The sequence below is a fragment of the Canis lupus genome, chromosome 5, assembly GCF_003254725.2.
Source record: "Canis lupus dingo isolate Sandy chromosome 5, ASM325472v2, whole genome shotgun sequence".
Lineage (NCBI taxonomy): Eukaryota > Metazoa > Chordata > Mammalia > Carnivora > Canidae > Canis > Canis lupus.
In genome coordinates, this window is record NC_064247.1 from 30,138,167 (window position 1) to 30,160,777 (window position 22,611).

The window sequence follows — 22,611 nt, forward strand, 5'->3', positions numbered from 1 at the left end:
TGACCAACCAGCACTAGAAAGTCCCAAGGGAAGTCAAGGGATTTACCATTTACAGAATCAGAGGATACTCCCCCTTCCCTTTTTTTTTTTTTTTTTGTCTTTTGGTTTTTGATTTCTGTTTGCTCCTCCGCCCCATTTTTTTCTTTTTTTCTTTTCTTCTCTTTTTTTTCTTTTTTCTCTTCTTTGTTTTTTATTTTTTTCTTTTTATTTCCTTCTTTCTCTTCTCTCTTTTTCTCCTTTTCCCAATACAAATTGTTTTTGGCACTGCACTGAGCAAAATGACTAGAAGGAAAACCTCACCTCAAAAGAAAGAACCAGAAACAGTCCTCACTCCCACAGAGTTACAAAATTTAGATTATAATTCAATGTCAAAAAGGCAATTCAGAAGCACTATTATAAAGCTACTGGTGGCTCCAGAAAAAAGCATAAGGACTCAAGAGACTTCAGGACTGCAGCATATCGATCTAATCAGGCCGAAATGAAAAATCAGTTGAATAAGATGCAATCCAAACTGGAGGTCCTAACGATGAGATTAATGAGGTAGAAGAACAAGTGAGTGACATAGAAGACAGGTTGATGGCAAGGAAGGAAGCAGAGGAAAGGAGAGAAAAACAAAAGACCATGAGAAAAGGTTAGGGGAAATAAATGATAACCTCAGAAGGAAAAATCTATGTTTAAAGGGGGTTCCAAAAAAAAAAAAAAAAAAAATAAAGGGGGTTCCAGAGGGTCCCGAAAGGAACAGAGGACCAGAAAGTGTATTTGAAGAAATCATAGCTGAGAACTTCCCTAACTTGGGGAAGGAACCAGGCCTGCAAATCCTGGAGACAGAGGGATCCACCCCTATACTCAGTGAAAACCTTTCAACACCCTGATGTTTCATGGTGAAACTTCCAAATTCCGAAGATAAAGAGAAGATCCTCAAAGCAGCAAGATACAAGGGATCCCTAAACTTTATGGGAGAAGTATTAGGTTAACAGCAGACCTCTCCCCAGCGACCTGGAAGGCCAGAAAGGGCTGGCACAATACATTCAGGGTCCTAAATGAGAAGAGTTCAATTTGCCAACATATAGCATATCACCCATGGCTCATCACGTCAAGTGCCCCCCTGAGCACACATCATCCAGTCACTCCAACCAACCTGGCAACAACCTTTCCAGTACCCCTTCTTTGTTTCCCAGAGTTAGGAGTCTCTCATATTCTGTCATCGTCAACTGATATTTTCACTCATTTTCTCTCCGTTTCCCTTTATTCCCTTTCACTATTTTTTATTATCCCAAATGAATGAGACCATATAATCATTGCCCTTCTGCGATTCAGTATTTTCCCTCAGCATTACACCGTCCGGTTCCATCCACAACGAAGCATGCAGTAGGTCTTTGTTGTTTCTATTCTTTTCTTTTCTTTTTTTTTTTTGTACTTAACAAATATATTCAGAACATTTCATCCTAAAACAGCAGAAGACACAATCCTTTTTTTTTTTTTTTTTATTGGTGTTCAATTTACTAACATACAGAATAACACCCAGTGCCCGTCACCCATTCACTCCCACCCCCCGCCCTCCTCCCCTTCTACCACCCCTAGTTCGTTTCCCAGAGTTAGCAGTCTTTACGTTCTGTCTCCCTTTCTGATATTTCCCACACATTTCTTCTCCCTTCCCTTATTTTCCCTTTCACTATTATTTATATTCCCCAAATGAATGAGAACGTATAATGTTTGTCCTTCTCCGACTGACTTACTTCACTCAGCATAATACCCTCCAGTTCCATCCACGTTGAAGCAAATGGTGGGTATTTGTCATTTCTAATAGCTGAGTAATATTCCATTGTATACATAAACCACATCTTCTTTATCCATTCATCTTTCGTTGGACACCGAGGCTCCTTCCACAGTTTGGCTATAGTGGCCATTGCTGCTAGAAACATCGGGGTGCAGGTGTCCCGGCGTTTCATTGCATTTGTATCTTTGGGGTAAATCCCCAACAGTGCAATTGCTGGGTCGTAGGGCAGGTATATTTTTAACTCTTTGAGGAACCTCCACACAGTTTTCCAGAGTGGCTGCACCAGTTCACATTCCCACCAAAAGTGTATTCCCTTTTCTCCGCATCCTCTCCAACATTTGTTGTTTCCTGCCTTGTTAATTTTCCCCATTCTCACTGGTGTGAGGTGGTATCTCATTGTAGTTTTGATTTGTATTTCCCTGATGGCAAGTGATGCAGAGCATTTTCTCATATGCATGTTGGCCATGTCTATGTCTTCCTCTGTGAGATTTCTGTTCATGTCTTTTGCCCATTTCATGATTGGATTGTTTGTTTCTTTGGTGTTGAGTTTAATAAGTTCTTTATAGATCTTGGAAACTAGCCCTTTATCTGATATGTCATTTGCAAATATCTTCTCCCATTCTGTAGGTTGTCTTTGAGTTTTGTTGACTGTATCCTTTGCTGTGCAAAAGCTTCTTATCTTGATGAAGTCCCAATAGTTCATTTTTGCTTTTGTTTCTTTTGCCTTTGTGGATGTATCTTGCAAGAAGTTACTATGGCCGAGTTCAAAAAGGGTGTTGCCTGTGTTCTTCTCTAGGATTTTGATGGAATCTTGTCTCACATTTAGATCTTTCATCCATTTTGAGTTTATCTTTGTGTATGGTGAAAGAGAGTGGTCTAGTTTCATTCTTCTGCATGTGGATGTCCAATTTTCCCAGCACCATTTATTGAAGAGACTGTCTTTCTTCCAATGGATAGTCTTTCCTCCTTTATCGAATATTAGTTGCCCATAAAGTTCAGGGTCCACTTCTGGATTCTCTATTCTGTTCCACTGATCTATGTGTCTGTTTTTGTGCCAGTACCACACTGTCTTGATGACCACAGCTTTGTAGTACAACCTGAAATCTGGCATTGTGATGCCCCCAGATATGGTTTTCTTTTTTAAAATTCCCCTGGCTATTCGGGGTCTTTTCTGATTCCACACAAATCTTAAAATAATTTGTTCTAACTCTCTGAAGAAAGTCCATGGTATTTTGATAGGGATTGCATTAAACGTGTATATTGCCCTGGGTAACATTGACATTTTCACAATATTAATTCTGCCAATCCATGAGCATGGAATATTTTTCCATCTCTTTGTGTCTTCCTCAATTTCTTTCAGAAGTGTTCTATAGTTTTGAGGGTATAGATCCTTTACATCTTTGGTGAGGTTTATTCCTAGGTATCTTATGCTTTTGGGTGCAATTGTAAATGGGATTGACTCCTTAATTTCTCTTTCTTCAGTCTCATTGTTAGTGTATAGAAATGCCACTGACTTCTGGGCATTGATTTTGTATCCTGCCACGCTACCGAATTGCTGTATGAGTTCTAGCAATCTTGGGGTGGAGACTTTTGGGTTTTCTATGTAGAGTATCATGTCATCGGCGAAGAGAGAGAGTTTGACTTCTTCTTTGCCAATTTGAATGCCTTTAATGTCTTTTTGTTGTCTGATTGCTGAGGCTAGGACTTCCAGTACTATGTTGAATAGCAGTGGTGAGAGTGGACATCCCTGTCTTGTTCCTGATCTTAGGGGAAAGGCTCCCAGTGCTTCCCCATTGAGAATGATATTTGCTGTGGGCTTTTCATAGATGGCTTTTAAGATGTCGAGGAATGTTCCCTCTATCCCTACACTCTGAAGAGTTTTAATCAGGAATGGATGCTGTATTTTGTCAAATGCTTTCTCTGCATCCAATGAGAGGATCATATGGTTCTTGGTTTTTCTCTTGCTGATATGATGAATCACATTGATTGTTTTACGGGTGTTGAACCAGCCTTGTGTCCCAGGGATAAATCCTACTTGGTCATGGTGAATAATTTTCTTAATGTACTGTTGGATCCTATTGGCCAGTATCTTGTTGAGAATTTTTGCATCCATGTTCATCAGGGATATTGGTCTGTAATTCTCCTTTTTGGCGGGGTCTTTGTCTGGCTTTGGAATTAAGGTGATGCTGGCTTCATAGAACGAATTTGGAAGTACTCCATCTCTTTCTATCTTTCCAAACAGCTTTAGGAGAATAGGTATGATTTCTTCTTTAAACGTTTGATAAAATTCTCCTGGGAAGCCATCTGGCCCTGGACTCTTGTGTCTTGGGAGGTTTTTGATGACTGCTTCAATTTCCTCCCTGGTTATTGGCCTGTTCAGGTTTTCTATTTCTTCCTGTTCCAGTTTTGGTAGTTTGTGGCTTTCCAGGAATGCGTCCATTTCTTCTAGATTGCCTAATTTATTGGCATATAGCTGTTCATAATATGTTTTTAAAATCGTTTGTATTTCCTTGGTGTTGGTAGTGATCTCTCCTTTCTCATTCATGATTTTATTAATTTGAGTCTTCTCTCTCTTCTTTTTAATAAGGCTGGCTAATGGTTTATCTATCTTATTAATTCTTTCAAAGAACCAACTCCTGGTTCTGTTGATCTGTTCCACAGTTCTTCTGGTCTCGATTTCGTTGAGTTCTGCTCGAATCTTTATTAACTCCCTTCTTCTCTTGGGTGTAGGATCTATTTGCTGTTTTTTCTCTAGCTCCTTTATGTGTAAGGTTAGCTTTTGTATTTGAGTTCTTTCCAGTTTTTGAATGGATGCTTGTATTGCGATGTATTTCCCCCTTAGGACTGCTTTTGCTGCATCCCAAAGATTTTGAACGGTTGTATCTTCATTCTCATTAGTTTCCATGAATCTTTTTAATTCTTCCTTAATTTCCTGGTTGACCCTTTTATCTTTTAGCAGGATGGTCCTTAACCTCCATGTGTTTGAGGTCCTTCCAAACTTCTTGTTGTGATTTAGTTCTAATTTCAAGGCATTATGGTCCGAGAATATGCAGGGGACAATCCCAATCTTTTGGTATCGGTTCAGACCCGATTTGTGACCCAATATGTGGTCTATTCTGGAGAAAGTTCCATGTGCGCTTGAGAAGAATGTGTATTCAGTTGAGTTTGGATGTAAAGTTCTGTAGATATCTGTGAAATCCATCTGGTCCAGTGTATTATTTAAAGCTCTCGTTTCTTTGGAGATGTTTTGCTTAGAAGACCTATCGAGTATAGAAAGAGCTAGATTGAAGTCACCAAGTATAAGTGTATTATTATCTAAGTATTTCTTCACTTTGGTTAATAATTGATTTATATATTTGGCAGCTCCCACATTCGGAGCATATATATTGAGGATTGTTAAGTCCTCTTGTTGAATAGATCCTTTAAGTATGATATAGTGTCCCTCTTCATCTCTCACTACAGTCTTTGGGGTAAATTTTAGTTTATCTGATACAAGGATGGCTACCCCTGCTTTCTTTTGAGGACCATTCGAATGGTAAATGGTTCTCCAACCTTTTATTTTCAGGCTGTAGGTGTCCTTCTGTCTAAAATGAGTCTCTTGTAGACAGCAAATAGATGGGTCCTGCTTTTTTATCCAGTCAGACACCCTGCGCCTTTTGATGGGGTCATTAAGCCCGTTCACATTCAGAGTTACTATTGAGAGATATGAGTTTAGTGTCATCATGATATCTATTCAGTCTTTGTTTTTGTGGACTGTTCCACTGAACTTCTTCTTAAAGGGGAATTTTAAGAGGCCCCCTTAAAATTTCTTGCAGAGCTGGTTTGGAGGTCACATATTCTTTTAGTTGCTGCCTGTCTTGGAAGCTCTTTATCTCTCCTTCCATTTTGAATGAGAGCCTTGCTGGATAAAGTATTCTTGGTTGCATGTTCTTCTCATTTAGGACCCTGAATATATCCTGCCAGCCCTTTCTGGCCTGCCAGGTCTCTGTGGAGAGGTCTGCTGTTACCCTAATACTCCTCCCCATAAAAGTCAGGGATTTCTTGTCTCTTGCTGCTTTAAGGATCTTCTCCTTATCTTTGGAATTTGCAAGCTTCACAATTAAATGTCGAGGTGTTGAACGGTTTTTATTGATTTTAGGGGGGGATCTCTCTATTTCCTGGATCTGAATGCCTGTTTCCCTTCCCAGATTAGGAAAGTTTTCAGCTAGAATTTGTTCAAATACATATTCTGGCCCTCTGTCCCTTTCGGCGCCCTCGGGAACCCCAATTAAACGTAGGTTTTTCTTCCTCAGGCTGTCGTTTATTTCCCTTAATCTATCTTCATGGTCTTTTAATTGTTTGTCTCTTTTTTCCTCAGTTTCCCTCTTTGCTATCAACTTGTCTTCTAGGTCACTCACTCGTTCTTCCACCTCGTTAACCCTCGTCGTTAGGACTTCTAGTTTGGATTGCATCTCATTCAATTGATTTTTAATTTCTGCCTGATTAGCTCTAAATTCTGCAGTCATGAAGTCTCTTGAGTCCTTTATACTTTTTTCTAGAGCCACCAGTAGCTGTATAATAGTGCTTCTGAACTGGCTTTCTGACATTGAATTGTAATCCAGATTTTGTAACTCTGTGGGAGAGAGGACTGTTTCTGATTCTTTCTTTTGAGGTGAGGTTTTCCTTCTAGTCATTTTGCTCAGTGCAGAGTGGCCAAAAGCAAGTTGTATTGGGAAAAAGAGAAAAAGAGAGGAGAGAAAGAAGGAAAGAAAAGAGAAAGAGAAAAAAAAAGGGAAGAAAAAGAAAAAAAAAAACGAAAAAAAAAAAGAGAGAAAAAGAGAAAGAAAAAGAAAGGAGAAAAAAAGGGGGTGGGGGAAGGAAACAAATCAAAAAGCAAAACAAAATAAAAACAAAAACAAAAACAAAAACAAACAAACAAAAAAGAACCACCGGGGAGTATCTTCTGATTCTGTGTACTTTAAGTCCCTTGGCTTCTCCTGGAAGTTGTCCGTCTAGCTGGTGTTCTGGGGGAGGGGCCTGTTGTGCTGATTTTCAGGTGTTAGCAGTTGGGGGAGCTGCTGTGCCCCTGCCTGGTGCAGGGCTCGGTGGGGGTTGTTTACCCCGTCAGGCCGCAGGAGGAACAGCCCCAGTGGCGGGGCAGCTCTGGAAACCTGGATTCAGCTCCGGCAGGAACTCCGTCTGCAGGGCCTGGAGGCTCCGGGGCGGGGCCGCTGATCTGCTCAACTCGGGGCAGGAGCGTCCTTGCTGTCCTGGGCCCTCCCGGCCTCTGCCTGTCCCAGGGGAGGCGGGATCCTGGGCTGTGTCCCGGCGCCCTGTGCTCCGGAGCCTGCGCTGTTGGATTCGCGCTCCCGGGCCGCGCAGCCCCCTCCGCGGAGCTGCCGCCCGAGCCCCTCCGAGCTGCTCCTGGAACCGCGCAGCCCCCTCCGCACGGAGCCTCTTCCTCTGCCCGAGCCCCTCCGAGCTGCTCCTGGGGCCGCGCAGCCCCCTCCGCGGAGCCGCCGCCCGAGCCCCCCCGAGCTGCTCCGGTCCCGCCGGGTCCCGCCGTGCGCGCTGCAGCCCTTAGGGAGCTCGGCGCACTCTCCTGGGCGCGCAGTTGCTGTTACTGTCCCGGGGAGCCCGAGGGCATCCCCGCCCTCCTGGGTCCTGCTCCAACTCCCCGAGAGCCCCTTTCCGCCCGGGAAGGTCGGTGCAGCTCCTGCTCCTCCGGGACGGGGCTCTCCTGTCCTGGGGACACTCGCCCCGGCCTCAGCCCGGCTCCTCGCGGGGGCCCCTCCCCCTTGGAGGCCTTTGTTTCTTTATTTCTTTTTCCCCCGTCTTCCTACCTTGATAGAAGCGCGAACTCTTCTCACTGTAGCATTCCAGCTGGTCTCTCTTTAAATCTCAGGCCGAATTCATAGATTTTCAGGATAATTTGAAGGTTTTCTAGGTAGTTTGGTGGAGACAGGTGATTTGGAGACCCTACTCTTCCGCCATCTTGCTCCCTACCCAAGACACAATCTTTTTGAATGCATATGAAACATTCTCCAGAATACATCACATGCCAGGTCACAAATCAGACCTTAACAAGTACAAGAAGATGAAGACTATACCATGCATATTTTCCAACCACAATGACATGAAACTTAAGGTCAACCACAGAAAAAAATTGGAAATACCACTAATACCTGGGGGTTAAAAAATATCCTACTGCTCATAATGAATGGGTTAGTCAGGAAATTAAAGTGTAAATTAAAAAAATACATTGAAGGAAATGAAAATGAAAACATGAAGGTAATATTAAAAGATGTCTTTAGTGATCCTCTGATTTTCACATATGCTCTTCTTAACCTCCATTATGTAGTTCATCCAATTTCTCCCAGGTATTTGGGATTAATTACCCAGCCAGCATAATAACTTCTTTCCTTGCCTATTGATTCAGAGGCATGAAGAGCTCAAAGTGTCCATGCACGAGTTTCAATTTCCAGTTCAGTGGGATTGTTTTTGTGTCTCTCTTTGAACCTGAGACCTCTAGTCCAGCAGAATATAAAATAGTGAGAACAGAAAGTAAACATTTTGCAAGTAGATCATGACGGGTTATTGTGAGTAATACCACTCCCAGTTCTATTCCTCGATTCCTGCACCTGTGAATGTGAGCTATGGGAGAAACGACGTCATACATTAGAAGCTGATTTGGAACATATATGGCCCTCTGGAGGACCTTGTCCTACCCTGCAAGGAATTGCCTCCTAGATGGCACTACAGCTGAATCTTTTATTTTTAATTTTTTCTTAAATTTATTTTTTATTGGTGTTCAATTTGCCAACACATAGAGTAACACTCAGTGCTCATCTCATCAAGTGCCCTCTCAGTGCCCATCACTCAGTGACCCCCACCCCATGTCCACCTCACTTTCTACCACCCCTAGTTTGTTTCCCAGTGTTTGGAGTCTCTCATGTTCTGTTTCCCTTTCTGATTTTCCTAACTGACTTTTTCTCATTTCCCCTTTATTCCCTTTTACTATGTTTTATATTCCCCAAATGAAGGAGACCATATAATGTTGGTCCTCCTCTGATTGACTTAATTCACTCAGCATAATACCCTCCAGTTACATCCACATCGAAGCAAACGCTTCTTTCCTGGTGCAGGGCTCAGTGAAAGATATTTAACCTCTTTATCCGTTGAGGGCACTGTGAGGTTCAGTGGGGGCTGTTTATCCTGTGAGGCCCCAGGAGGAACAACAACAGTAGAGGTGGCCCACTCTGGAGCCCTGGAGTAAGCTCCCACAGTAGGTATGGAGCTCTCAGTCTGCAGAAGCCTGGATGCTCTGGGGGCAGGGGCCGCTGATCTGCACAGCCTGGGGCCACCCAGTGACAAGAGTGTCCTTGCGGTCCTGTGCCTTCCTGGCTTCTGCCTGTCCCGGGGGAGGTGCCGGATCTTGGGTTGAGTCCCAGGCGCACTGTGCTCCCAGGCCTGAGCTGTTGGAATCGTGCTCCTGGCAACCCAGCCCCCTCCATGTGGAGCCTCTGCCTGAGCGCATTCTGAGCAATTCCCAGGGCCAGGCAGCCTTCTGCACAGAGCCTCTACCTGAGGCACTTCCAAGCTGTGTCCAGGGCCACGCAGCTCCCTCCCAGTGGAGCCACTGCATGAGGGGCCTCGAAGCTGCTCCAGGGCCCCGCCAAATGCACGCTGCAGCCCTTTAGGGAGCTTGGCCATGAGTGGGGTGCGCTCTCCCTGGGGGCTGGTGCTCTCTTAGTGGTCAGGGAGGCTGAGGGCATCCCCACCCCTCCTGGGATCCTACTCCAACTCCCGGGAAGATTGGTGAAAGCCCTGCTTCTCCAGGATGGGGCTTTCCTGTCCTGGGGACACTCGCCATAGCCTTAGCCAAGGTACTCGCGGGACCCCTCCCACTTGGATGCCTTTTGTTTCATTCTTTCTTCCCCCGCCCCGTCTTCTTACCATGACTCAAACCTGAACTCTTCTCACTGTAGCATTCCAACAGTTCTCTCTTTAAATCTCAGGCCGAATTCGTAGGTTTTCAGGTGGATTTGAAACTTAGGTAATTTTGTAGGGACAGATGACTTGGGGACCCTACTCTTCCGCCATCTTGTCCCCTCCTACACTGCTTTCCATTTAAAATTGTTTCTAGGCAACGGTATCAGGAGGGTCAAGGAGAAAGCCATCTGACATTGCCAACCTGAGCTGCATGGTGATTGGCCACCTGAACCAGGCCCCTCCGAGAGCGTGCATGATTGGCCGGGGAATGGCGTGACATCACAGAGGGGCACTCTGATGCACCTGGGTTGATATAAAAGCATGACAACCACACAGGTGCCCTTAATGACAGAGATGGGACTTCAGCCACAGATCTCCCTGCTCTCCCTCAGGTTGTCTGCCCTCTTTTCTGCCCATGCCCATGGCAAGAACCCGGACCACCCTTCTGCCCCAGTCCTCTCGCCAAGACTTTGGGCTCCACCTGCATGTTTGCACATCCATTCATCCCCCTCTGTGGTCCTGAGAGTCCACGAACCCACAGCAGGCCACTCCTGCTCCCATTTCCCACTGAGAGGTTGGCCTGGCTGCTCACGGACATATTCCCATGTGGACTGTGGGAGTGGGACACCGGGAATCGGTACCATGGATACTCAGGCAGAGAGGAAATGCCTCTCCAACACCCCGGGGGTCAACCCAGGGATCAACAAAGGAAAGCTGTGAGTCCCCATCCTGAGGAAACCCAGGGCACTCACTGCTTCTCTGGAGCTCTCCAAACCAGCTCAGTACAGGGCACATGAATGCCCTAAACCTCCACTCCACTCCCATGTGTGCAGTGTCTGCAGTGCCTCCAGGCACCCGGCAGAGAAGGCATTGTATGAAACAAGTAAGTCCTGGGACAAGGAGTCACCACATCACTGGACATGGTGGGGGTCATTGGAACACGTGCCCTCAGACCATGAGCTGTCTGCCCCAGCTCAGTAGTGGACAAATGGATGCTCCAGATCCCTGGCTGACCAGGCGCCCATACACCACAAACCCTTGAACACAGCAAGACATGGAGAAATTCAGTCCCCAGAACAGAGCACCTACCAGGATCCCTCAGACTGGGAACCCTCTTAACCCTCGTGCCCCAGGGCATGTGAGTCACCCAGACACTGGATCCCTATCAAAATTCCATGGACTTTCTTCAGAGAGTTGGAACTATTTTAAGATTTGTGTGGAAAAAAAAAAGATTTGTGTGGAATCAGAGAAGACTCCGAATAGCCAAGGGAATATTAAAAAGATATCCATAGCTGGAGGCATCACAATGCCAGATTTCAGGTTGTATTACAAAGCTGTGGTCATCAAGACAGTGTGGTACTGGCACAAAAACAGACACATAGATCAATGGAACAGAATAGAGAATCCAGAAGTGGACCCTCAACTTTATGGTCAACTAATAATATTCGATAAAGGAGGAAAAACTATCCACTGAAAAAAAACAGTCTCTTCAATAAATGGTGCTGGGAAAATTGGACATCCACACGCAGAAGAATGAAACTAGACCATTCTCTTGCACCATACACAAAGATAAAATCAAAATGGATGAAAGCTCTCAATGGGAGACAAGAGTCCCTCAAAATCCTAGAGGAGAACACAGGCAACACCCTTTTTGAACTTGACCACAGTAACTTCTTGCAAGATACATCCATGAAGGCAAGAGAAAGAAAAACAAAAATGATCTATCAGGACTTCATCAAGATAGGAATCTTTTGCACAGCAAAAGATACAGTCAACAAAACGAAAAGATAACCTACAGAATGGAAGAAGACATTTGCAAATGATGTATCACATAAAGGGCTAATATCCAAGATCTATAAAGAACTTATTAAACTCAACAGCAAAGAAACAAACAATCCAAACAGGAAATGGGCAAAAGACGAACAGAAATCTCACAGAGGAAGACATAGACATGACCAACAAGCACATGAGAATATGCTCCGCATCCCTGGCCATGAGGGAAGTACAAATCGAAATCACAATGAGATACCACCTCACACGTGTGAGAATAGGGAAAATAACAAGGCAGGAAACCAAAAATGTTGGAGAGGAAGGGGAACCCTCCTGCACTGTTGGTGGGAATGTGAACTGGTGCAGCCACTCTTGACAACTGTGTGGAGGTTCCTCAAAGAATTAAAAATAGATCTGCCCTATGACCCAGCAATTGCACTGCTGGCGATTTACCCCAAAGATACAGATGCAGAAATGCCGGGACGCGTGCACCCTGATGTTTATAGCAGCAATGTCCACAATAGCTAAGCTGTGGAAGGAGCCTCGGTGTCCATCGAAAGATGAATGGATAAAAAGATGTGGTCTATGTATACAATGGAATATTACTCAGCCATTAGAAACGACAAATACTCACCGTTTCCTTTGACGTGGATGAAATGGAGGGTGTTTTTCGAGTGAAATAAGTCAATAGGAGAAGGACAAACATTAATGGTCTCATTCATTTGGGGAATAGAAAAAATAGTGACAGAGAATAAAGGGGAAAGGAGAAAAAAATGAGTGGGAAATACCAGAAAAGGAGACAGAACATGAGAGACTCCTAACTCTGGGAAAGTAACTAAGGGTGGGGGATGGGGAGGTGGGCGGGGGGGGGTGGACAGTGAGACGGGCACGTAGGGGTGCGCATGAAGGGATGAGCAATGGAGGTTATTCTATATGTTGGCAAGTTGAACACCAATAAAAAATACATTTAAAAAAATTTTATGAGACTGATATAAATAATAGTGAAATATAAATAATAGTGAAAGGGAATATAAAGGAAGGGAGAAGAAATGTGTGGGAAATATCAGAAAGGGAGACAGAACATAAAGACTCCTAACTCTGGGAAACGAACTAGGGGTGGTGGAGGGGTGGAGGGCAGGGGGTGGGGGTGAATGGGTGACGGGCACTGTGGGGGGGACTTGACAGGATGAGCACTGGGTGTTATTCTGTATGTTGGTAAATTGAACACTAATAAAAAATAAATTTATTTAAAAAAATAATTTAAAAAATAAAAAATAAATTTTTTTAAAAAATAAAATGCACATGTTGTGCCAGCTGGGTGGCAATTCCTTGCAGGCTGGGACAAGGTTCTCCAGAGGGCTATATATGTTTCAAATCTGCTTGTAACATATGATGCTGTTACTCCCATAGCACACATTCACAAGGTGCAGAAATAAGGCCTGGAACTGGAAGTGGTACCACTTACTATAACTCTTCATGATCTACTTGCAAAATGTTTAATTTCTGTTTCCACGATTTTAATTTCTGCTGGCCTAGAGGCCTCAGTTACAAAGAGAGACACAAAAACAATCCCACTGATCTGGCAATTCAAACTGCTGCCTGGCCACTTTGAGCTCTTCGTGCCTCTGAATCAATAGGCAAGGAAGGAAGTTACTATGCTGGCTGGGTGATTAATCCCAAATTCCTGGGAGAAATTGGATGAGCTCCACAATAGAGGTTAAGAAGAGCATGTGTGAAAATCAGAGGATCACTTAAGACATCTTTTAGTATTACCTTCATGTTTTCATTTTCATTTCCTTCCATGTATTTTTAAGTTTATACTTTAATTTCCTGGTTAACCCATGTGTTATTAGCAGGAGGATATTCTTTCACCCCCATGTATTTGTGGTATTTCCAATGTTTTTCTTGTGGTTGACTTTAAGATTTAAGTCATTGTGGTTGGAAAGTATGCATGGTATAATCTTAATCTTTTTGTACTTGTTAAGGGCTGATTTGTGACGGGGTATGTGGTCTATTCTGGAGAATGTTCGATATGCACTCAAAAGACGGTGCATTCTGCTGTTTTAGGAAGAAATGTTCTAAATATATTTGTTAAGTTAAAAAAGAAAAAAGAAAAGAACAGAAATGACAAATACCCCCCATTTGCTTCGATGTGGATGGAATCCCTTTTGGTTTTGATTTCTATCTCCCTGGTGGCCAGGGATGCGGAGCATTTTCTCATGTGCTTGTTGGCCATGTCTATATCTTCCTCTGTGAGATTTCTGTTCATATCTTTTGCCCAGTTCATGATCGGATTGTTTGTTTCTTTGCTGTTGAGTTTAATATGTTCTTTATAGATCTTGGAAACTAGCCCTTTATCTCATACATCATTTGCAAATATATAGTCTCCCATTCTGAAGTTTGTCTTTGAATTTTGTTGACTGTATCTTTTGCTGTGCAAATGCTTCTTATCTTTTTTTTTTAAATGCTTCTTATCTTGATGAAGTCCCAGTAGTTCATTTTTGCTTTTGTTTCTCTTGCCTTCATGGATGTATCTTGCAAGAAGGTACTGTGGCTAGGATCAAAATGGGTTTTTCTTGTATTCTCCTCTTGGATTTGGATGGAATCTTGTCTCCCATTAAGATCTTTCATCCAATTTGGGTTGATCTTTGTGTTTGTTGCAAGAGAGTGGTCTAGCTTCATTCTTCTGCATGTGGATGTCCAATTTTCCCAGCACCATTTATTGAAGAGACTGTCTTTTTGCCAGTGGATAGTCTTTCCTATTTGTGGAATATTAGTTGACCATCAAGTTGTGGGTCCATTTATGCATTCTCAGTTCTGTCCCATTGATCTATGTGTCTGTTTTTGTGCCAGTACCACACTGTCTTGATGACAACATCTTTGAAGTACAGCCTGAAACCTGGCATTGTGATACTCCCAGCTATAGTTTTCTTTTTTAATATTCCCCTGGGTATTCGGCGTCTTTTCTGATTCCACACAAATCTTAAAATAATTTGTTCCACCTATCTGGAGAAAGTCCATAGTATTCTGATAGGGGTTGCATTAAACGTGTAAATTGCCCTGTGTAACATTGACATTTTCACAATATTAATTCTTCCAATCCAAGAGCATCGAGTATTTTTCCATCTCGTTGTGTCTTCCACATTGTCTTTCAGAATTTGTTCTGTCATTTTTATGGTATAGATCCTTTACTGCTTTGGTTAGGTTTAGTCCTAGATATCTTATGCTTTTGGGTGCAATTGAAATGGGATTGACTCCTTAATTCCTTGCTTTCAGGCTCACTGTTCATGTATAGAAATGCCACTGACTTCTGGGCATTGATTTTGTATCCTGCCACACTGCCAAATGGCTGTATGAGTTCTAGCAATCTTGGGGTGGAGTCTTTGGGGTTTTCTAGGTACAGTATAATGTCATCTGCCAAGAGGGAGAGTTTGACTTCTACTTTGCCAGTTTGAATGCCCTTTATTTCTTTTTGTTGCCTGATTGCTGAGGCAAGGACTTCTACTACTCTGTAGAATAGCAGTAGTGAGAGTGCTCATCCCTGTCCTGTTCCCGATCTTCGGGGAAAGGCTCCCATGTTTCCCCACTCAGATTGATATTTGCTGTGGGCTTTTCGTAGATGGCTTTTAAGATGCTGCGGATTGTTCCCTCTATATCTACACTCTGAAGAGTTTTGATCAGGAATGGATGCTGTATTTTGTCAAATGGTTTCTCTGCATCTATTGAGAGGATCCGATGGTTCTCGTTTTTTCTCTTGCTGATATGATCAACCACATTGATTGCTTCACAAGTGTTGGACCAGCTTTGCGTCCGCGGATAAATCCCACTTGGTCATGGTGAATAATCTTCTTAATGTTCTGTTGGATCCTCTTGGCTAGTCTCCTGTTGAGAATTTTTGCATCCATGTTCATCGGGGATATTGTTCTGTAATTCTCCTTTTTGGTGGATTCTTTGTTTGGTTTTAGAAATAAAGTGACGTTGGGTTCATAGAATGAGTTTGGAACTACTCCATCTCTTTTTACCATTTGGAACAGCTTTAGTAGAATAGGTTGATAGAATTCCCCTGGGAAGCCATCTGGCCCTGGACTTATGTGCCTTGGGATGTTTTGAGGACTGCTTCAATTTCCACCCTCGTAAGTGGCTTGTTCAGGTTTTCTATTTCTCCTTGTTCCAGTTTTGGTAGTTTGTGGTGTTCCAGAAATGTGCCCATTTCTTCTAGATTGCCTAATTTATTGGCATACAGCTGCTCTTAATAAGTTTTTAAAATTGTTTGTATTTTTTGGTGTTGGTGGTCATCTCTCCTTTCTCATTCATGCTTTTATCAATTTGAGTCCTTTCCCTCTTCTTTTTAGTAATGCTGGCTAATGATTTACCTATCTTATTAATTGTTTCAAAGAACCAACTCCTGGCTTTGTTCATCTTTTCCACATTTCTTCTGGTCTGCATTTCATGGAGTTTTGCCCGAATCTTTATTAACTCTCTTTCCTCTGCTGTGTTTAGGATCTATTTGCTGTTTTGTTCTCCAGCTGCCTTAGGTGCAAGTTTCGCTTTTGTATTTGAGTTCTTTCCACTTTTTGGATGGATGCTCGTATTGCGATATATTTCCCCTCAGGATTGCTTTTGCTGTTTCTCAAAGATTTCCAATGGTTGTATCTGCATTCTCATTAGTTTCCATGAATCTTCTTAATTCTTCTCTAATTTCCTGCTTGATCCTTTCATCTTTTAGCGGAATGGTCCTTAAGCTCCACGTGTTTGAAATCCTTCTAAGAGTTGTTCTTGTGATTTAGTTCTAATTTCAAAGCATTATGGTCTGAAAATATGCAGGGGACGATCCCAATGTTTTGCTATCAGTTAAGACCTGATTTGTGACCCAGTATGTTGTCTAATCCGGAGAAAGTTCCATGTGCACTTGAGTAGAATGTGTATTCAATTGTGTTTGCATGGAAAGTTCTGTCAATATCTGCGAAATCCATCTAGTCCAGTGTATCATTTAAAGATCTTGTTTCTTTCCAGATGTTGAGATGTTGTGCTTAGAAAACCTGTCAATTGCAGAAAGCGCTACATTCAAGTCACCACGTATAAGTGTATCATTATCTAAGTATCTTTTAACTTTGGTGACTAATTGATTGATATAATTGGCAGCTCCCACATTTGGGACATAAAGATTGATGATTGTTAGGTCTTCTTGTTGGATAGATCCTTTAAGTATGATATAGTGTCCCTCTTGATAACTTAATACAGTCTTTGTGAAGAAATGTAGTTTATCTGATCTAAGGATGGCTACCCCTGCTTTCTTTGGAGGACCATTGGAATGGCTTGTTTTTCTGCCACCTTTTATTTCCAGGCTGTAGGTGTCCTTATATCTAAAAATGAGTCTCTTGTAGACAGAAAATAGATGGGTTTTGCATTTTTATCCAGTCTGAAACCGCAGCTGGCCTTTAATCGGTTCATGACGCCCATTCACATCCAGAGTTACTATTGAAAGATCTGTATTTCGTGTCATCATGATCCCTATTTAGTTCCTGTTTTTGTGGATTGTTCCCTTGAACTTCCTTTATTACAGAATCCCCCTTAGTATTTCTTGCACAGCAGGCTTCGTGGTCACATATTCTTTCGGTTTCTGCCTATCTTGGAAGGTCTTTATCTCTCCTATTCTGAATGAGAGGCTTGCTAGATACAGTATTCTTGGCTGCATGTTCTTCTCATGTAGGACCCTGAATATATCCTGCCAGCCCTTTCTGGCCTGCCAGGTCTCTGTGGAGGGGTCCGCTGTTATGCTAATACTTCTCCCCATAAAATTTAGGGAACACTTGTCTCTTGCTGCTTTAAGGAAATTCTCTTTATCTTTCGAATTTGCAAGTTTCACTATTAAATATCCAGGTGTAGAGCGGTTTTTATTGATATTGGGGTGGGATCTATCTATTTCCTGAATCTGAATGCCTGTTTCCCTCCCCCAATTTAGGGAAGTTTTCAGCTATGATTTGTTCGAACACATATTCTAGACCTCTGTCCCTTTTGGTACCCTCAGTAACACCAGATAAATGTAGATTTTTGTTTCTGAGGCTGCTATTTTCCCCCCAGAACCTATCCTCATGATCTTTCAGTCGTTTTCTCTTTGTTCCTCAGTCTCCCTCCTTGCCATCAACTTGTCTTCTATGTCGTCACTCACTCGTTTAATTGATTTTTAATTTTGGCCGAATTAGATCTAAATTCTGCAGTCATGAAATTTAGTGCAGTCATGCACTAAATTCTGCAGTGAATTCGAGATCCACCAGTAGCTTTATAGTTGTGCTTCAGAATTGGCTTTGTGCCATTAAATTGTAATTCAAATTTTGTAACTCTGTGGGAGAGAGCTGTTTCTGATTCTTTTTGTGAGGTGAGTTTTTCCTTCTAGTTATTTTACTCAGTACAAAATGGCCAAAAACAAGAAGCACTGGGAAAATGAGAAAAAGAGAGAAGAGAAAGAAGAAAAGAAAAAGAAAGAAGAAAAAAGACTTAAAAGCAAAAAGCAAGTGAGGGAAAAAGGAGAATAGAATAAAAGAAGGGGGGGGGAGAAGCAAACCGAAATCAAAAAACAAAAAACAAGGGGGAGCATTCTCTCATTTTGTATATTGTAATCCCTCGGCTTCCCCTGGAACTTTCCAGTGCTTCTTGGTCAATAATTTCTTTTTGCCCTGTCCCTCTAGCTGGTCTTCTGTGGGAGGGGCCTGCTGTGCTGATTTTCGGGTTATACCACTTGGGGGAGCAGATCAACCCCCTCCCTGGTGCAGTGCTCAGTGAAAGATGTTTAACCTCTTTATCCGTTGAGGCCACTGTGAGGTTCAGTGGGGGTTGTTTAACCTGTGAGGCCCCAGGAGGAACAACAACAGTAGATGTGGCCAGCTCTGGAGCCCTGGACTAAGCTCCCGCAGTAGCTATGGAGCTCTCAGTCTGCAGAAGCCTGGATGCTCTGGGGTCAGGGGCCACTGATCTGCACAGTTCGGGGCCAACGGGGGCAAAAGTGTCTTTACTGTCCTGCGCCTTCCTGGCTTCTGCCTGTCCCGGGGGAGGCACCGGATCTTGGGCTGAGTCCCGGGCGCACTGTGCTTCCAGACCTGAGCTGTTGGAATCATGCTCCTGGCCGCCCAGCCCCCTTCATGTGGAGCCTCTGCCCGACCGCATTGTGAGCGGTTCCCAGGGCCGCACAGCCCCCTGGACAGAGCCTCTGCGTGAGCCGCCTCCAAGCTGCCCCGGGGCCCCACCGAATGCACGCCGCAGCCCTTTAGGGAGCTCGGCCTGGGTGTGGTGCCCGCTCTCCCTGGGGGCTGGTGCTCTCTTAGTGTCCCAGGGAGGCTGAGGGCATCCCCGCCCCTCCTGGGATCCTGCTCCAAATCCCAGGAAGATTGGGGAAACCCCTGCGTCTCCAGGATGGGGCTTTGCTTTCCTGGGGACACTCGCCATGGCCTTAGCCCGGGACCTCGCGGGACCCCTCCCACTTGGATGCCTTTTGTTTCATTCTTTCTTCCCCCGCCCCGTCTTCTTACCATGACTCAAACCTGAACTCTTCTCACCGTAGATTTCCAACAGTTCTCTCTTTAAATCTCAGGCTGAATTCGTAGGTTTTCAGGAGGATTTGAAACTTAGGTAACTTTGTAAGGACAGATGACTTGGGGACCCTACTCTTCCGCCATCTTGTCCCCTCCTACACTGCTTTCCATTTAAAATTATTTCTAGGCAACAGTATCAGGAGGGTCAAGGAGAAAGCCATCTGACATTGCCGACCTGAGCTGCATGGTGATTGGCCACCTGAACCAGGCCCCTCCGAGAGCATGCGTGATTGGCTGGGGAATGGCATGACATCACAGAGGGGCACTCTGATGCACCTGGGTTGATATAAAAGCATGACAACCACACAGGTGCCCTTAATGACAGAGATGGGACTTCAGCCACAGATCTCCCTGCTCTCCCTCAGGTTGTCTGCCCTCTTTTCTGCCCATGCCCATGGCAAGCCCCCGGACCACCCTCCTGCCCCAGTCCTCTCGCCAAGACTTTGGGCTCCACCTGCATGTTTGCACATCCATTCATCCCCCTCTGTGGTCCTGAGAGTCCACGAACCCACAGCAGGCCACTCCTGCTCCCATTTCCCACTGAGAGGTTGGCCTGGCTGCTCACGGACATATTCCCATGTGAACTGTGGGAGTGGGACACCGGGAATCGGTACCATGGGTACTCAGGCAGAGGGGAAATGCCTCTCCAACACCCCGGGGGTCAACCCAGGGATCAACAAAGGAAAGCTGTGAGTCCCCATCCTGAGGGAACCCAGGGCACTCGCTGCTTCTCTGGAGCTCTCCAAACCAGCTCAGTACAGGGCACACGAATGCCTTAAACCTCCACTCCACCCCCATGTGTACAGTGTCTGCAGTGCCTCCAGGCACCCGGCAGAGAAGGCATTGTATGAAACAAGTAAGTCCTGAACAAGGAATCATCACATCACTGGACACGATGGGGTTCATGGAACACGTGCCCTCAGACCACGAGCTGCCTGCCCCAGCTCAGTAGTGGACAAATGGATGCTCCAGATCCCTGGCTGACCAGGCGCCCATACACCACAAACCCTCGAACACAGCAGGACATGGAGAAATTCAGTCCCCAGAACAGAGCACCTACCAGGATCCCTCAGACTGGGAACCCTCTTAACTCTTGTCCCCCTGGGTATGTGAGTCACCCAGACACTGGATCCCTATCAAAATACCATGTACATTCTTCAGAGAGTTGGAACTAATTATTTTAAGATTTGTGTGGAATCAGAAAGACCCTGAATAGCCAGAGAAATATTGAAAAGCAAAACCACAGCTGGGGGCATCAAAATGCCAGATTTCAGGCTTTACTACAAAGCTGTGGTCATAAAGACACTGTGGTCCTGGCCCAAAAATAGACACATAGATCAATGGAACAGAATAGAAAATCCAGAAGTGGACCCTCAATTTATGGTCAACTAATATTTGATAAAGGAGGAAAAACTATCCACTGGACAAAACAGTCTCTTCAATAAATGGTGCTGGGAAAATTTGACATACACATGCAGAAGAATGAAACTAGACCACTCTCTTGCACCATACACAAAGATCAAGTCAAAATGGATGAAAGATCTAAATGTGAGGTGAGAGTCCATCAATATCCTAGAGGAGAATACAGGCAACACCCTTTTTGAACTTGGCCACGGTAACTTCTTGCAAGATACATCCATGAAGGCAAGAAAAACAAGAGCAAAAATGATCTATTGGGACTTTGTCAATATAAGAAGCTTTGCACAACAAAAGATACAGTCAACAGGATGGGAGAAGAGATTTGCAAATGACATATCATGTAAAGGGCTAGTATCCAAGATCTATAAAGACTTATTAAACTCAACAGCAAAGAAACAAACAATCCAAACAGGAAATGGGCTAAAGACAGGAACAGAAATCTCACAGAGGAAGACATAGACATGGCCAACAAGCACATGAGAAAATGCTCCGCATCACTGTCAATGAGGAAAATATAAATCAAAATCACAATGAGATACCATCTCCTACAAGTGAGAATGGGGAAAATTAACAAGGCAGGAAACCACAAATGTTGGAGATTTTGTGGAGAATGTGGAACCCTCCTGCACTGTTGGTGGGAATGTGAACTGATGCAGCCACTCTGGAAAACTGTGTGAAGGTTCCTCAAAGAAGTAAAAATAGATATGCCCTACGACCCAGCAATTGCACTTCTGGAGATTTACTCCAAAGATACAGATGCAATGAAATGCCGGGACACCTACACCCCGATGTTTCTAGCAGCAATGTCCACAATAGCCAAACTGTGGAAGGAGCCTCGGTGTCCTTCGAAAGATGAATGGATAAAGAGATGTGGTTTATGTATACAATGGAATATTCCTCAGCCATTAGAAACGACAAATGCCCACCATTTCCTTCAATATGGATGGAACTGGAGGGTGTTATGCTGAGTGAATAAGGTAATCAGAGAAGGATAGACATTATATGGTCCATCATTTGGGGAATAGAAAAAATAGTGAAAGGGAATAAAGGGGAAAGGAGAAGAAATGAGTGGGAAATATCAGAAAGGGAGACAGAACATTAGAGACTCCTAACTCTGGGAAACGAACTGGGGGTGGGGCATGGTGAGTTGGGAGGGGGGTGGTGGTGACTGGGTGACAGGCACTGTGTGGGGCACTTGATGGGATGAGCACTGGGTGTTTTTCTATATGTTGGCAAATTGAACTCCAATAGAAAATAAATTTAAAAATCCCCAGCAGTGCAATTGCTGGGTCACGGGGCAGTTCCATTTTTAATTGTTTGACAAACCTCCACACAGTTTTCCAGAGTGGCTGTACCAGTTCACATTCCCTCCCACAGTGCAAGAGGGTTCCCCTTTCTCCACATCCTCTGCAACATTTGTTTCCTGTCTTGTTAATTTTCACCATTCTCACTGGGGTGAAGAGGTATCTCACTGTGGTTTTGATGTGTAAATCCCTACACATAGCAATCATATAGCATATCACCCAGAGCTCATCCCGTCAAGTGCCCCCCTCAGAGCCCACCATCCAGTCACTGCAACCGCCAAAGTACCTCCCATTCCACTACACCTTGATCCTTTCCGAGTTAGGCATCTCTCATATTCTGTCATCGTCAACTGATATTTTCACTCATTTTCTCTCCTTTTTCATTTATTCCTTTTCACTATTTTTTATATTCTTCAAATGAATGAGACCATATAATGATTGCCCTTCTCCAATTGACTTATTTCCTCAGCATAATACCCTCCAGTTCCATCCACATTGAAGCAAATGGAGGGTTTTTTCGGTTTCTTTTCTTTTTCTTTTTTGATCTTAACAAATATATTCAGAACATTTCTTCCTAAAACAGCAGGATACACAGTCTTTTTGAGTGCATATCGAACATTCTCCAGAATAGACCACATACCCCGTCACAAAACAGCCCTTAACATGTACAGAAAGATGAAGATTATACCATGCATATTTTCCAACCACAATGATATGAATCTTAAGGTCAACCACAAGAAAAAAATTGGAAATACCACAAATGCATGGGGGTTAAAGAATTTCC